Genomic DNA, 15952 nt, shown 5'->3' on the forward strand with positions numbered 1-15952 from the left:
TCTGGAGCAGTGCAGATGCTGCTGTGTGCAGTCAGGATGCACGCTGCATTGAACACCTTCAGATCAGGTCACAGCTTTCTGGTATGATGTTAAGCTCAGTTCTTCCCACACAGTGTCAAAGCACCCCAGGGTGAAACCACCCTGGAAGGGGAAGGCACCTCCACCTGTAGCCATTGTTTCCTTAGAGGCTGTTTTGAGAAGCACATATTTTTGTTTGTATCACTTGTCACTTGATTCATAGCAGTAAGGATGCATATGTCCCATCTTTGTTAGCTCTTTCTACGCCATTACACATGTCCAGGTGCTGGCTTTAATGAAGTACTTATGTTTCCATTATGTCCATAATAATGTTAATACTCCAGAATTATATGAAATAAGTGAAAAAGCTGAGATGAAGACAGTGGATTTGGTTATCTCAGGCGATTGATTTTCTTTGTATAATGCTGTCAGTGCTTGAAAGGCTAGGTAGATTAACTGATTCTGCCAAGAACAGGCAGGCTTGTGCTAGCCTTGCATCACATACAATTTTCCACTTTATTAGTAGGACAGCGGAAATTTGTGAGCCTCCAGCTGTGATGTATCTTGCTGTTTTAGAAGATGTGGCTTGATGGGTTGTCTCACTAGCCTGAAATGCTCACTTTTCATTGTGAGCAGAATGTACTTGTTCAGCTACCAATAAAAAGCCTCAAGCAAGTGCATCAAGGTGCCATTTTCACCTTCTCCATTACTGCAGGGAGCTGCGTAGTTTATTAACGATGCCATACATCATGACCTTTCTAGCATCGCTGTTATGTGGGCCATGATAAATGCACTTGGGCTTGGTTAGGAAACTGCAGTTGTAAGCAGGAATAGGAGGAGCTAAGAGACACCAGGCATGCAGTGAGTGTCCAGCCAGACAAGTTCACCGCATCGCTGCTGTGCAGCCCTAATGGTGATGCCAAATCACTGTAAAATCATTGACTTGTCTTCCCCAAAGGGAAGCTGGAGCAACAGCTGAACCTTTCCTTCTCTTCATGAAAGTAGTTGGCTAAAAAGTGCCACTTTCTGCTCTCACCTACTCCATGATCAGTCTACCTAAAACAGCCACCAGTGTTCTCAAATGTTATTGCTTTTTATCATCAGCTATGCATAAGACATGCAAAAGACAAAGAACTAATATATCAAAGATTCATTTCCCAAGTCCTACCTGCTATGTGATCTGAGCAAGATGAAAGGAGTTGATGATATATAATTGAAATGCTGCTTTCACAGAAAAGAATTGTTTCCAGCCCAAATAGGTTTGCACTGTGCTGTGACCATGTGCCTTATCTGTTTGCAGTTTAATTTATGCTGCTGTACTGTATATCAATGCATGTCACAACATTAGAAACCTAAAGTTTTAGGGAGACCATGTAGAAGTTCCTCTCTTTTACAAACAGGAGGAATTTATTTTTGCTTCCATAGTTATTAACACAGTATTTTTTACAAGTTCCTATCGCTAATGTTCTCTTAAGTTTGAAAAGCACACTGGGGAAACTGAGCCAAATTGTAAAGTTGGTTATGCACTACTCCGTAATCTTCCTCCTATTTATCTCCTTCAGTGTAGACGCTAATATGCTATTAAGGACTAATATCTATGTATAAACAGAAGAAGAATTAAGTGATATTTACTTTAACATTTACCCATGAACACGGAGATTGTAACAACTGCCTGCAGGACTTTTGCTTAATATAAGCATATGCAAGGAGAAAAATAGCAAGACAATAGTATCCTAAATATTATTTAAATTACTAACCTTACATTTATCAAAATGTACGGTTTCCTTTTTACTGTGTTATCAATACAGTGTGTATGAGCCCGCTCATTTCTTACTATGTAGAAATACTAATGGTGTTTAAGCCAATAACTGGTGAGGCTAAACTTTCTACAAGCTCACTTCAAGGAGATGATGGCCACATCATTATTTGTTTGGGAATTTCTCTTTGTAAAGCTGTCAGATTATAGCAAGATTTCATCGCCGGTGAAAATGCATAACTTATGGTGGTGACTATGCTGAAAAAACAGTGTTTTGTAGCTGAGAATAGTGTTATCGTGCTCTTTGCATCTGCTGTAGCTTCCATGGAGATAAATAAGGAGGATTACTTCCAGAGGAAAATACACATCTGGCTGATCTATCAGACATGAATAAACTACTTCTGAGAACAGGAAATGCCAAAGGCAGTTCAAAAGGAGTTATAGATATACATGACATGTAAGGATCACCCTGTGGAAGTTAATGTGAGTCAACATCTACAGCGGTCTTGGATGACACATTGATTCAAAATCACACAGTAATTGATGAAATTGGAGAGAATTATCTTCAGGGTCTCTTTTAAATTACTAAGGAAATAATTTAGCTCAGGTCTACTAAATTAACAGTTCTTGCAACATGCAGTGCTTGTCTCCTCATCACTCATGCATTTGAAAAGTACAGCTTTAACTGCATATGCATTCTTAAAACCAGCAAAACATGGAAGATGCCATCTAAAAATTGAACTGCAGTTGTCAGAGCCTCAAAATAGCACTTTTTTGTGTTTTTTTTTTTTTTTTTTACCTTAATGGCTCCTAGGGCTTTCTTCTTATTATTCTATGGTACTGTTTCTGTCCTTAGTTTTCCTTCTGTTTTTTACGTGTATTCTATTAAAGGCTTGCAGTTTAGATTGAAATTGCCTGTTAGTAGTTGTTCAAATTGAGGCATTAATCTTCTGTCTGAATTCACATCACACCATGATGTAACGATGCTATACACAAATGATCTTACAACCGAGTTTCCAGACCGTAAGAATAACACTACAATACTCCATCAATGGAGGAACCTGGAAAACTAATATCTTTAGGCGAAATGTTCTACTGTTGGGTTTGGGCTGACAGCAAACAGCTGGAAGATAGGAGCTGTCTGTACCTAAATTATGAGGAGCAAGATTATGGAAGTCCAGCTCCTGTGTTTGGCCCAGGGATGCACACTCTGGCACACTTTTCTGATCAGTTTGACAAATACGAGAATAAAAGGTGGGTTCAGATGAAAAAAAGTTGTTGCTTTTTTCCTGCATTATCTCCTTGCTATGTGTCTGACTGTCTTACTGATGAATTATGATATTCATAACAGAACAAAAACATGCATAAGCACAGACAGGAGGGGAATCTATACAAATATGGTTTTGTGCCCTGAAAATGAATAATGGATCAGAGAACACAGGCTATACAGAGAAAAGGATCTGGGAGTGAAATAAGCAAAAGCTACTCCTTAATATTTCTGAAATTGCAGTTTTGTAGCTCTTCATCTGTTGGTACAGGCTTGAGCAAATAAGAAATCAAGAGATTCCAAGGTGAATGTATTCTGCTGAACTGATACAAGACTTACCATAAAAGTAAGATTATATATCAAGAAGTACAGAGAGTATGATAGCTAAAGCATACATTAAGTATGCCAACAGAACATTTAGTGTTATGTTTTAAATCATGTATGTGCTAGATGAGATCGGTTCTTGTAGATGTGTATTTCTGTATGCTTATAGGGGGGAAGAAGACAAGTTACTTGGTTCTGACTTACTTTCAACCACAGTATACCTGTGAAAAATTCACGTCAAACCAGTTTAATTAGTAAGTAGGAATAATTACCACTGTATCATTGCTCTTTAGCCTGTCTTTCCCCGCTATTCCTGTATTCAAGGAGCCTTAGCAGAACACGGCAAACTTCAGTGGTGCAGGTGCTTAATCTTTTTATTTCATGACAGCAAAATGCTGCTTATGCCAGCAGTACACGGGGATGGGAAGTGTGTTTAATGCTCACTTGTAACAAAAATCAAGATCACTTTAGCCTTTCTTTTCTTGAACGGAGGAAAATGCTCATATTAATGTTGATTTGCTGTTCCTGCTGAAGGTGGCAGTGTGGTATCATCCTCAGAAACAGAAACCGCTCTGCTTCAGCAGCTCTTCTTGCTGTGGGATGAAGGTGTGTGTTCATCCTGGCCTGCTGGCTCACAGTGATTACAGACAACACTGCACACCCCTGTTGAACATGGCAGAACTACCTGCAGCGACCATTTAACTCTGAGCTGATTGGAAAATAGGTGGAGCAGCGCATCTACAGTACTGACTAAGTTATGTTTATAGTTAATATTTTATTTCCATGTCAATAGCTTATTTCAGCCAGCAGATTTATATAATTAAGGACTTCCTGGTAGTTATTTACCTATCTCCTTAGATAATCGGCTCTCTGTATTACTTGAACAGTTCTGCTGTGTTCAAATATTGATCAGTGCTTGGGTAGCTGTCAAAAGTGTTTGTGCATAGTCATATTTGTTTAGCCTTAAACAACACCCCTAGCAATGCTATTACATTTACACACTACACAATCACAGAAGGCATAGGCTGGAAAGGACTTTAAAGGTATCTAGTTCCAACTCCCTGCCGTGGGCTGGGTGCTCCTCACCAGACCAGGGGCCATCTGACCCAGCATTGGGCACCTGCAGGGATGGGGCACCCACCACTCTCTGGGCAGCAATGCCAGGGCCTGACCCCTCTCTGAGCAAAGACCCTTTGCTCTGTGGTGCTGACAGCACTGTACCTGGTGTCACTGCACTAGGAGAGGTCTCTGCTGGATGACTGCAGATGCCTCAGGCAAGAGATCAATTTCATTTGTTGGGGCTTAAGTTCTGCTGGAAAAAATGCTTTGATAAAGCCTTATGTCATTTAAACTAATATGTTAGTGAAATAATTTAAATATTTTAATTTAAAAAATTAGTGCTTAGAAGGGTTACGATTTTAGGCGATGTGCCCAAAAATCGCTTTAACGCTTTAAATCAGCATCTTTGTAATAACCCTTTATGAACATCTCTGGAGATAAAGCTGTTTCATTGTATTTGATCTGTAGTATTCTTATTATAGCCTTCATAATGGAAGGAAAAAAAAGAAAAAAAAAAAAAATCACGCTATCAAAGGTGCCTGAATGGGTTAAGTGACCCTCAGAACGAACTCTGAGGTTTCTGTTTCTGCAGCGTGAACACCAGGTAAATGCGTCATAATTCCATTTTACTGCTTTATCAAGAGAAAAGAATATTTGTTGTGGTGCACATTAAAAAGCAGCTTTGAATAGATAAATATATAAGTGTTACAAGTGGAAAGGTTAACAGCAAAAGGGCAATACAGGAGTATAACAGCACAGATAGAATGGTTACAAAGGAATAGTGCTCACCCATCTCTGAAGATCCAGACTCATAGGAAAGACTCCACAAGAAAGGTATCTCCACCCAGTTAGCCTTTAAATGAAGTGTAAGAGAGGTGCAGCCAGAATCCACCCCTTCCAGTGGAATTGCCTTCACCTGTGCTCCCACGGCTGACTGGTCCTTTCCCCAAGTGCTCAATCAGTGCTTCAGGGTGTGACTCAATAGTTACCATACAATAAGCAAATCCTGCTGCACGCACAGTGGTTAAGTTAGCATTCAATTACCGTGATTTTTTTAAAAATATATGAAAAGACTGCATTTTACCCTTCTTATAAATGCTTTATTTGGAAGTTTTCTGCTAATGGCTGCTTAAATTTAAATAGGATAGGAAGTTATTTCACCTGTGACAGTGTCAGCTGTTTTATTTTTACATCAACTCCTTAAAGAAATGATGGTCATATTTGCAGTAAAACTCTTGAAAATGCTTCTTAAATTACTTTCTATTCATTTGCTAGGGGGTGAGAGAAGCATCCACTGCTGCTTCCATGGTTTTGGTTGTTCCTTAACTTCCTCAGAAAAACTCTCACTCCAATCTCACCACTGAAGCTGTCTGGTTTTTCCAGACATTGGCCCACCCCATAGGGCCAAATATAACTCAAAACTGTGTGTAAAGGGAGAAGAGTACTGTGTACTACTTGTTGCTTCTGTTGGTGCTGGCTGGTGACAAGCATGGAAGAAGTTTTTGCTGCTTGCTCGTGGGACTTGCATTTACAGCAGGAACATATCAGATAGTATTTGTGCATCAAACATTATTCACACAGGACATTTTTTGGAAGAAGGCACAAAGTCAGGAAATATGTCTGGATTAATCTTTCCCTGTCCTTCTGATCCATGCACTGATTGCTTGGCCAATCAGGCAGCCCTCAGGACAGGACGCTTTTTTTTGTTTAGCGTGGAGCTGCCCCAGGATGCTGACCAAACTGCTCCTGGGCTGCTCTGTGCTCTGCTGAGCCTGGGATTAGACCCAAAGAGCAGCAACCATGACTTGTGTCTGTCTGCTAACTCTTCAATGCTCACATGCTCTGCCTCAAGCAAGTCTGTATTTGTGTTTCCCTGGGGAATGACTTGGATCCTGAAGGGATATTTGTGCCTAAGAAGCAGCATAAATCCAAAATAAAAGTGATAAAAGCAGAGTGTTTTAGTGGTGCTGAGGCATGAAATGGCTGTAGACAACCAAGGGAGATACAGGCAAGCCAGGAAAGCACTGCACTGGGTGCACTGTCACTGAATATAATCTCACCTCTTCCTCACTCTGAGAAAGCCATGAGTACAGACCTTTGTCTTGTAACAGAAGATCCCAGTACTCCACTGCATCATTTCAGCATGTTGAGAAATTGAAGTCAATAAATGCCCTGAACTAAGAGACTAACAGAGCAGGCGATCAAAACATAGTTTGATCTCAGATTTTTAGTTTTTGCAAAGAATCTCAAATGTTGTAGCATGAATATTTTTATATAGTCAGTCTCTGAACTGTAATGAACCTTGCAGCTTCTAAAAGTTTGAACATTTACCTGCATTCAGTCTGCTTGCTCTCCAGCAGCCCTACAGAAGCACATTAGCACACTTGGTGTCCTGTATGGTGGAGGTGATTTGGATGCTGTTTGTTTCAAGTTTCCAGCTCTAGCCTGAGTGACCGGATCTTCTTTCACTCTTTTGTTGGATTCTGGCCGGAGTCCCAAATTGCTCTTGAACTCAGACTCTTGAATTGCAGTTGAGGGAGTAAGACCAGGATTCAATGCAATGCCTAAGGCTGCTGACATTGATATTTTGTATTGGACAGTTTATTTTGTTGCTTGTCTTCTGTTTTGCTTTCCTTTTTTTTTAAAGCCATCTTAACAGCTCACTGGAGGGTAAGGCAGTTTTGTAGATTTCATTATTAAAAGGGTGACTGAAGGATGGGCTCAAGGAAGAAAGTTTCATCAAGAGTAGCTTGGTTTCTAAGTTTGTGAGGATGAAAAACAGAAAACTGCATGGAAAGAGATACTGAAATGGGAGTAAGAAGCTAAGTAAAAGATTGCTGAACAGAACAGGGTGAGTCTGGAGAGGTGATATTACTAGTGAAGGGATTTTTCCTTCCCTCCTGTAAATTAACAGTAGTGGTCAGCTCTCCTTATTAGATTGATGTTGAGGAGTGGATAACAAATATCCAACTTCCATTAGAAAGAGGTGATGAAAATTGCCTGGAAGAATTCCAGCAGAATTCTTTTATCAGGAGACTTGTACAGATGCATGTTTAAAAATACATAAAAGGAAAAAATAGATGTTCAGAATAAATACCACATTCCTGCATTTTGCCTTTCCTGTGCCCAGAGCAGTCAGCTGGGAATAGGGTCAATCTGCAGAATTTTAGGATTCATGCCTTGGAGTGAAAAAGGAGGAGTGAAAAAAAAAAAAGAAAATAAATCAGCAGCTGCAATTCTGTCTCTTTCAACAAAGGAATTAATTACTAATGAGAATCAGAAGAGTATATTCTGTAGTTTGAACAAGTTCAGTTATTAGAGCACAGGCAAATATTCTAAAAACTAAATAAAGAGTCTAAATGTTAGCTTTCTGCCAGTGACCATCTTTTCATCCAAGTAGCTTTTAAACATATTTTTGTATGTAAATGTTGCTGCATAAGAAACAGAAACAACAGTCCTTACAAATGAGCACATTCTGCAGTAGATCTTCAGCTTGTCACTGCTGTCCTTTACTGCTATCATTACTATGTTTTAAGAGATAAGTATATTTAATATATGTAAAATGATTGCCAGATCTCAGTTATAGGCAGTCATTTGGAGCAGTGATGATAGACTAGTACATAAATCATGCAGTACTTTGATTAGAGTACTGTAAATGCTGTCATCTTTAACTTAGTCTTATAGGCTACATCTGGGAACAATTTCACGCAATGTTGTTGTTATTACCACCATTCTAAAGTAAAGCCAGCTTTCGTGCTTAAACATAGTTTAGCAGCATATCATTTAGAATTTTTGAAAGATAAGAACACACCAGTTGTACCGTGACAGCTGCCCTAAGTCTTCTCCAGATAAAAGAGATATGAAAAATGCGGATGAAAAAGCCTAATGTAAAAGTAAGAACAAATATTTTTACTAGAGAAAATGAGGTATAGTAGGAAGTGAGTAGTTACAGCAGAAAGAACAAGAAACAGGAAAGGAGCAGGAGCAATAGAAAATTTTAAAAATAGAAAAAAAGTGAATGCTAAGGGAGCGTGGTGAAGGAAAGCTATGTGAGAAAAGAGCAACGCATTGAGGTTGGCAGTACATGTGTTTGTATGCTCCATTGTAGCCCTCGTCAGGTATTCTGGGAGCTTTGTAAGAGATTTGTAAGTTTAAATGAAGGTGTGCTTTGGGAAAATGCATTTTCCAATTTCATAATGCTAAGCAAGCGTCTGTCACAGTGGTAGGTAACACTTTTCCCCCAATTCCAGACTGTTCTTTGAAACAGAGTATAAAAAAATGAAAAGCATTGAGAGCAACAGAGAAGCCAAATAGGCTGTGGCTGATCTGCCAGCACTTGGAGGAAAAAACATTTTTCCCTGCCACAAAGAACCCTATTGTTCCTATGTTAAATACTTAAATTTGCCTGCATTTAAATCAGGCTGTCTAAAACTCTGTTTCCTTCCTATGGTAAAGCATGTGCCAGTTACTGGGGCGGCGTACAGTGGCACAGCTTCAGGGATATGCGTTGGGTATCAATGACAAACAAAGCTGGTCTGGTAAATCTTATTAATGGATCTTCAGTGCACCTGCTTTCATATATAGCCTTTGTCACTAAGTTTTCAAGCTCAATTTCATTTGCTATACACGTTTAGAGAAGTTACACTACATGACGCTTGCCTATTTCCCCAGCATGGCATCAAACCAGGGAGGGGCAAAGATCTCAAGCAGCACAAGAAGAGTTCTACTTTATTTAGGAGAAATTAAACTGCTATTAATATAACAAAGCTGTTATTAACAGCTTTCACACAGTTTTTAGTCATTTCCTTGTACAGTCCCACGTAAACACACAGACACACTTCCACTCACTATCCAGTGAGGAGATAGGAAGGGCTGGCATGCTGCTGTGCTTGCTCCAGCAGGCCAGTTTGGCACATTCATAATAGAAGAAACCAAGGAGAGAATGGGGAGTACTGTCAGCACACAAATATGATTCTGAGGGGAGAATTAATGTGGGGTTTTCTTCTAACAGCATTCTTTAACTGAGACTGCTGGTGCCTGTGACTGAAGCCTGATGGCTTTCAGCTATAAGGTATACACCAACCAATGTGGAACCCCTGAGAAATTGCTGCGTTCCACCCAGACTCAGACTGGCATTTTCAGCTCTCAAATTGCAAATTCAGTACGAAAACAGTGGAAATGAAGTGGATAACTCAGTTTTTGTGGAGTTAGGTTCAGTTTGTAATGACGAAATGCTTAAAATTCTTTTACATCCTTGCACACCTATATAGCTTTTTTTGTTCACAGGGAACATAAGTATGAAAAGAAAAAAACAAAACATTTCAGAGTAATATAGTCAAAGAGTACTATGGTTTAGCCCATAAGAGGATGAAACATCTGAAATCTCTGAAGCGTACTGACCTGGTATATTTTTGTACTGTGTGGTATTGTTGCTTGGAGAAGTTCCTTGATGCTAAAAATATCATTTCTACACTGTTTTCTATCTCCAAGGTTACTAAATCTTTCTAACCTAAGCATAATTAGGATTATACCTACAGTATGTATTTTTAGCATGCTTGATTTTTTTGTGTGCTGCAATGTTATTCTAGCAGACGTAGCTGAGTTCAGGGAAGTCTGTGCTGTGTAAGAGAGAAGAGGAGGGAAGAAGTCCATAACTTCAGTAGGCAGTTGTTCTGGACTCCCAGAACAACTCTCTCTCCACGCTGAAAGCTGCGGGAGAGAAATTTTGCATGATGACCGAAGGGTCTTTAAAAACCAGTTATCCATTTAGTGAAGGAAGCTTAAAACTTAAACCTAGATTTCAGACTGTGAAATTTGATATTCCCTAATGGGCTTAAAACTAGGACTATTTGTTGTTTTTACATTGTTTTTCTCACTTATAAGTCTCTTAAGAAATGGACTAAACCCCATAAATTCCTGTTTGCTTGCAAGTGACTGCTTTTGAATGCTAGCAGCCGTTCTGCTGCTGCTTCCAGCAGCACTACCAAGAGCTGAGCCAGGAGGTGGCAGCTGCTGCCTTGCCTGTGATGCCACATCTCTTCCTGACCAGTGCTGCTCGACCCTGCTCCAGCAATGCCACTACCCACCTACCTGTCCTGTCACCCCAACAGCATGAGCTTTTTATTTGCTGAATGCAATTGCTGTTTTAGGGTGGAATAATGGCTGGAAATATCACCAGCAGAATTTGCACAGGTGGTTAGTTTCTTCATCCAAGCACAGAAAGCACACGTGGGTAAGAACAGCACTGTACAAATAAGGTCGTGCCTACACATGAGAGTAATTTCTAACTGACTGTGTTAATGTACCAAACTTGGGAGGCAAAATCCCTAAAAGTGAGTTGTGCAGGAAGTTTTGAAAGGTGACAATACACGTGGTCATTTGAACTGGATACCCAGTGGGAGACGTATTGATAAAAGAAACGAGATGAGTGATGCCTCCCGCATGCTAAATGAGAAAAGCTGTGCTTGGGTGTATAGGACAGCTCAAAGAGAGACAGGTGAGCGTGATTTGAAATGGTACAGGTGTATTTAGTAAGGAGGCAGGTCTGGTCATTCACTGTGGGTATAAATTAGATATGGAACAGATATCACTTGAAGTTGGTGATAAGGAATAAAAACGAAATCAACCAATACAATTAATAGAAATAGAAGGGCTAGGAAGTTATTTCTGTCATTTGTCTTTGGACCCTGAATTGATTCTGCTTTGTATATATGCACAAATTCTATAGTTCATAAAATTACAAATTAGGCTGTAAATTTAGGATTAAAGCTGAGGCTTCACACAGCTGGAAATCTTCAAGCCTTAACCTTTTTCTGCCAAAGTTGTAAATCAAGGCAAGTACATAGAAAGTTGCTTGTTTTAAACATAATAGCTACTTAATTCTTTCTGCTAATTCAAAGAGGATTGGAATGGGATGAAGAAATTACGTAAACATGAAGTACTTGTACCTGTGGAGGTAATAACTGCCCATCATCAGTGAAAGAATATGGGGCATTTTCTAAAATTCAGGGCTACTTTGCAGTCTGTCCATTTCCTTCCTATTTTTATTGGTCTGCTGAAGTGCAAAACTGAAGAAAACAGGACATGAAACCTCCCAGAGACTAAGTAAGGTGACCACACTGAAACGTTTGTATCCAAGGCACATATAAATTCACATGGAGAAAAAGCGCAGTGCAAATCTGAAAGCAAGACTGAAAATATCTGAGAACTCGCATTTCTAGAGACAGTTTCTCTGTGGTTGTATCATGCAGTAACTCAGAACAGACGTACTGCCATCAGGTGAGGTGTACAGAAGGCAGCAGGTTCTACAGTTGTGAAGATCTAGTGATTCCCTTTTGGAAAAAGGTAGTAAGTGGTCCAACATAAACTGATGACTACCGATTTCACATTGCAAAGCCTACTTTAAATAGCTCTGTTGGAAAGAAGAATATTTTCTGCCTCTAGAACATGGCAGAGCAGGTGGGCTGATATATCATGGGTATATTTATGGCTAACAAACATATGCAAATTAAAGATGGTCAGGATTTTTATGATATCTCCCTTTTGACACTCTTCAGATAGTCCTTCTGGACAGATGCAGTCAACTTTGCTTTGGCTGTTGACTGGGTGACATCTGATGGACAACGTGTCTGTGCTACAACTGGTCTTCCTCTGCAGATGCTCACTTAATAAAGAACAAATCACTCAACAGAGGGTGAGTGGGTAGTCAGGCTGAATTCAGACATTAAAAAAAAATAACTTAAAGTTATTCCTTTTCATTTTATGCATGTTTTCTGCATTCTGTGTACTTTTATCTGAAAAAAAAAATACTGGAATTGAGTGACTTAATCTGATCTAAATATACATGGTTCTTTTTTGAAAATAGCTGCTTTGGGTTACTTTAATATTAATCTTTGTCTTGGCTACCAATGTGTAGCATGATAATCTTTGTTTTATTAAATCTTAATTGAGGTTTGGTCATGAAATCACACAGAGGAGCAGATAAGAAGACTATTTTCTTTCTTCTATCTTAAGATAGTAATTATTCAACACATGAATGCCACTGCTAGTTTACTTTCCTTAGTTTCACTCTGCAATTGATGTTTTGGAGGTATTGTGAAGTTCTGCATGCTAAACAGGGCAACTAATGTTCACTGTCTTCCTATATCTATTCACGATGTATTTACTACTGACTCCTGATTCACTCTTTTTTTCTTTTTCGTGGTCTATATTCTTGGGCCTTTGAGAATTTTTGTTGTTGTTGTTAATTTCTTACTCTATTTAAGTTTTACTGATTTCCTTCACAGACATCCTTTCTTCAAGGTGTTACTGGCCTAATGCTATCAAAAGAGAGACTTAGGAAATTAAGGCAGTTGGTGATGGTTCCTGAGAGCGATGTCACACGTGGCCAAAGAGAGCTCCCTCCTGTGGGAACATTGGAAGGTTTTTGCCTTCATTTTATCAGATTGTCTGCTACTTCTGTCAGATAAAACAATAGGAAGATACTAAAAGATGCAAACGATGAGAATAAGAGATCTAATTATTCAGGAATGTCCCAACACAAGCGTATTTGCTCAAAATCAGTGATATTACTTCATGCCTCATTATCTCAAAGAGAAAGCAATAGCTCAGTTGCCAGTAGGGGAATTCTGATACCTTGTATTAATATGATGGTTAATGGTTTGAGAAGCAGACTTATAGGCCAGGATGCTGCCAGTGTTGTTTGGGACCATGATGGTTTTTATTAAAATTGACAAGTGAATTGCTCTGTAGTTCAGTTCAGAACATTTACAGCTGACATGGGTAAAATCAGGTGTATTAAATAACCTGAGCAGAAAGAGCAACTGTTTCGTTGCAACTAATGACCCTGTTCATTAATGGGGTTTTAATGAACCCTGTGTCATGTTAACATTTTCAAGCACTTTTTTTTTTTAATTAAGCTGTAGAATTTATGAAATGAATTATTTTTACTTTTACTATGTTTATGTAGATTTGTAAAGTGAAATGAAGGTGGCGATTGGATCTCTAATCATATGATATAACAGCACTGAAGGTATGATGAGCCTATAGAGTATAGTATTGCAGGCCTGTCATGGAGTTCAATCATTTGCTAATGAATGTGTAAACCACATTGGCAGTTAGAGAGCAGGCCTTTGGTACTGCACCTTCAAAATATTTCAGTGCTCATCAATCATATTGCTTCTGTTATCCAGAGGCTGCATGAGAAAATCTCTTTGTATGTTTTACTGAAGCTTCATGGATTTTTAACTATAAGGATATGATAACTTATTTTGTTTATTTGGTGTAAATACAATTTGCATTAAACGGCTTTGCTGTTTAGAGAAACATAATGAACAAATTAATTAGTAAAGTGACTGAGTTCTACATATAAATGTAGGAACTCTTTTTTTCTTTTTTTTTTTTTTTTAAACACCAGTTTCAATGAACATCACTTCCTCTTTATCAGTATTATGGGCATCACTCACAAACAGTAGGCAGGTAAGTAAGGTCTGAGCACTATGATCCCCGTACCACAAAAAGTTGAAATGGGCAAAAGCTACAGAATGTGAACAGGGCTGGAGAAGGATGCAGTCAGAAAAGGTGATGACAGGGCAGTGTTTGAGTAACAAGTTGGGTATTTTTATCTGTTGCACTTCAAAGAAAAATAGCTTCAGGATTCCTGAGGAAATTACATTAAAATGGAAGAGGAACCAGCAATACAGATATGGCCTGGAGAAAGAAGCAGCAAAGAAATGAAAGAGACACGTAGAGCTGGATGATAGAGGAAGCAGTAATACTTACTGATGCTTTTTAAAAAATAGGAGACAAAAATGCAGTAGAAAAGGTGTTATCCTAAAGGTGATACACAGGTGCTGGGTGATGAGATCTGTGAGTGTAGGTGACAGCACAGATATCCTCTGAGAAGATGATTACAGATATTTAAACCAAGACAAGGAACTATAGTAAAAGAAAGACACATCATCCCTATAAATTATGTGTTTCATAAAGCTAATGCTTAGGAGCTTGTAGGTAAAGGTCATGTTATCTTCTTACTTAAATTACAAAAACAGTTTTTCCTTTCTCCATTACCTCCATTTTTTAAAAATAAATTTGAGTGCAGATAGTGACTTATCACAGAGCTTGTTGCTTCTTGTCTGTCTCTTTAGAAGTCATCCAAGAGATTTGCTCTTCACAAAGGAGATGTTTGGGGTATCCAAATTAAGCATTCAGACATCGCCTATTGCCAGGGCGATGTGAGGAGGACTTGATCTATGTGTTGTGAAAACTGCCGTGTCTGGGGTGATTGCAACATGGGATGTGCGAGCCAAGAAGTCTCAAAGCAGAGAGGGATAAGGAGGGACATACCTTTTGGCACATGCAGTGTTTTTGGATGTTTGCCTTTCTGTTCCTCTTCTCTGCCTTTCTTTCCAAATGGAAGCCACCTGAATCACTCAAAATGGCCTCTCTTTGTAAGGAATTCTGCTCCCTCTGGTCCCACCAATTTAAAGCATTCCTGTCTTTCTGGAGACCTTTACTGCTTATCTGTCTGACTCATAGATACTGGGAGTGGAGGGCTGTGTACCTTCTGTGTTCCTTCCCAGGGCTGCTGCTTTAGCTGCTGGTGCTGAGTTGAACCAGCACACCAACACTAGAAGCCTGGGAAAGCAGAGGGGTGTTCAGCCAAACTCTGTTAAGGCCAGTGTTTACACAGATTTTCTTGAAGCTGCCATTCCTCTCTTCCTAAAACATTCGGATGTTGTCATCTAAATATATACCCCAGGGCTAAGCAAACAAGCACAAGGACTTGAGTGCTGTTCTTGAGTGGTGATCGGACGGCCTGAAGTATTTTAGATCTTTTCATAACAGTTCTTTCTGCAGAAACAAGCTACTTGTCTTTCTAATGCTGGCACATCTGTTCCCAGGCCTCTGATTTTTCTTTCCTATGGTTGTGTTGTTCTCCCATCCTAAAATGGGATTCCAGTGTCAGTGATGGTTCCTTCTGTTTCCTGCTGGAAACTAAGCCAAAGTGTCCCAGAGCTCACTTTTACTCCTTTTGAGTCCCAAAGGCAGTATAGCTCATCTTTAACACAGCAAACTTGAGACATCTATGAAGATATTCAGTGTTTTTAGATACATATGCTTGTTTAAATGTAGAGATAGCTAAGACTAAGATCTTAGTGTGGCTGGGAAGAAGATGGGTATTTAAGATGTGTTTTGTTCCTCCAGAATTGCACAGGATACTTGTGTTATGACAGAGGAACAGAAGAGTGGCACTCATCTCTTGCTTTGCTATACTTAACCCCTGCTCAAGATGTGTGGAAATTACATCCTGATCTCTTGGTTTCCTCTTTTTTATTTCTGTTTTCAAGCTTCCTCCTCACACTGTCTGCAAACTTATCTGAGCACAAATGCCTGACTCTAGGACTACTTTCTTGTGTTGTTTTCTTAATGAAAATGACTGGCACAGAGCCTGCTGTTCCTTACTGCTAGCTTGTGGCCTGCAGTCAGAAGGCTGCTCAAAGGCAAGAGGATTAGAGGGGCTGTGAAGG

At 39.3% G+C, this 15952-nt stretch overlaps 1 protein-coding gene across 1 annotated transcript in view; it reads left to right on the top strand.

Annotated features, from left to right (window-relative positions):
- The window catches only part of ENTPD1 (ectonucleoside triphosphate diphosphohydrolase 1), a gene marked incomplete at both ends in the record, with an annotated part of 46641 nt that overhangs the window by 3919 nt on the left and 26770 nt on the right, over nucleotides 1–15952 (top strand).

Source organism: Tetrao urogallus, assembly GCF_951394365.1.
Source record: "Tetrao urogallus genome assembly, chromosome: 5".
Taxonomy (NCBI): Eukaryota; Metazoa; Chordata; class Aves; order Galliformes; family Phasianidae; genus Tetrao; species Tetrao urogallus.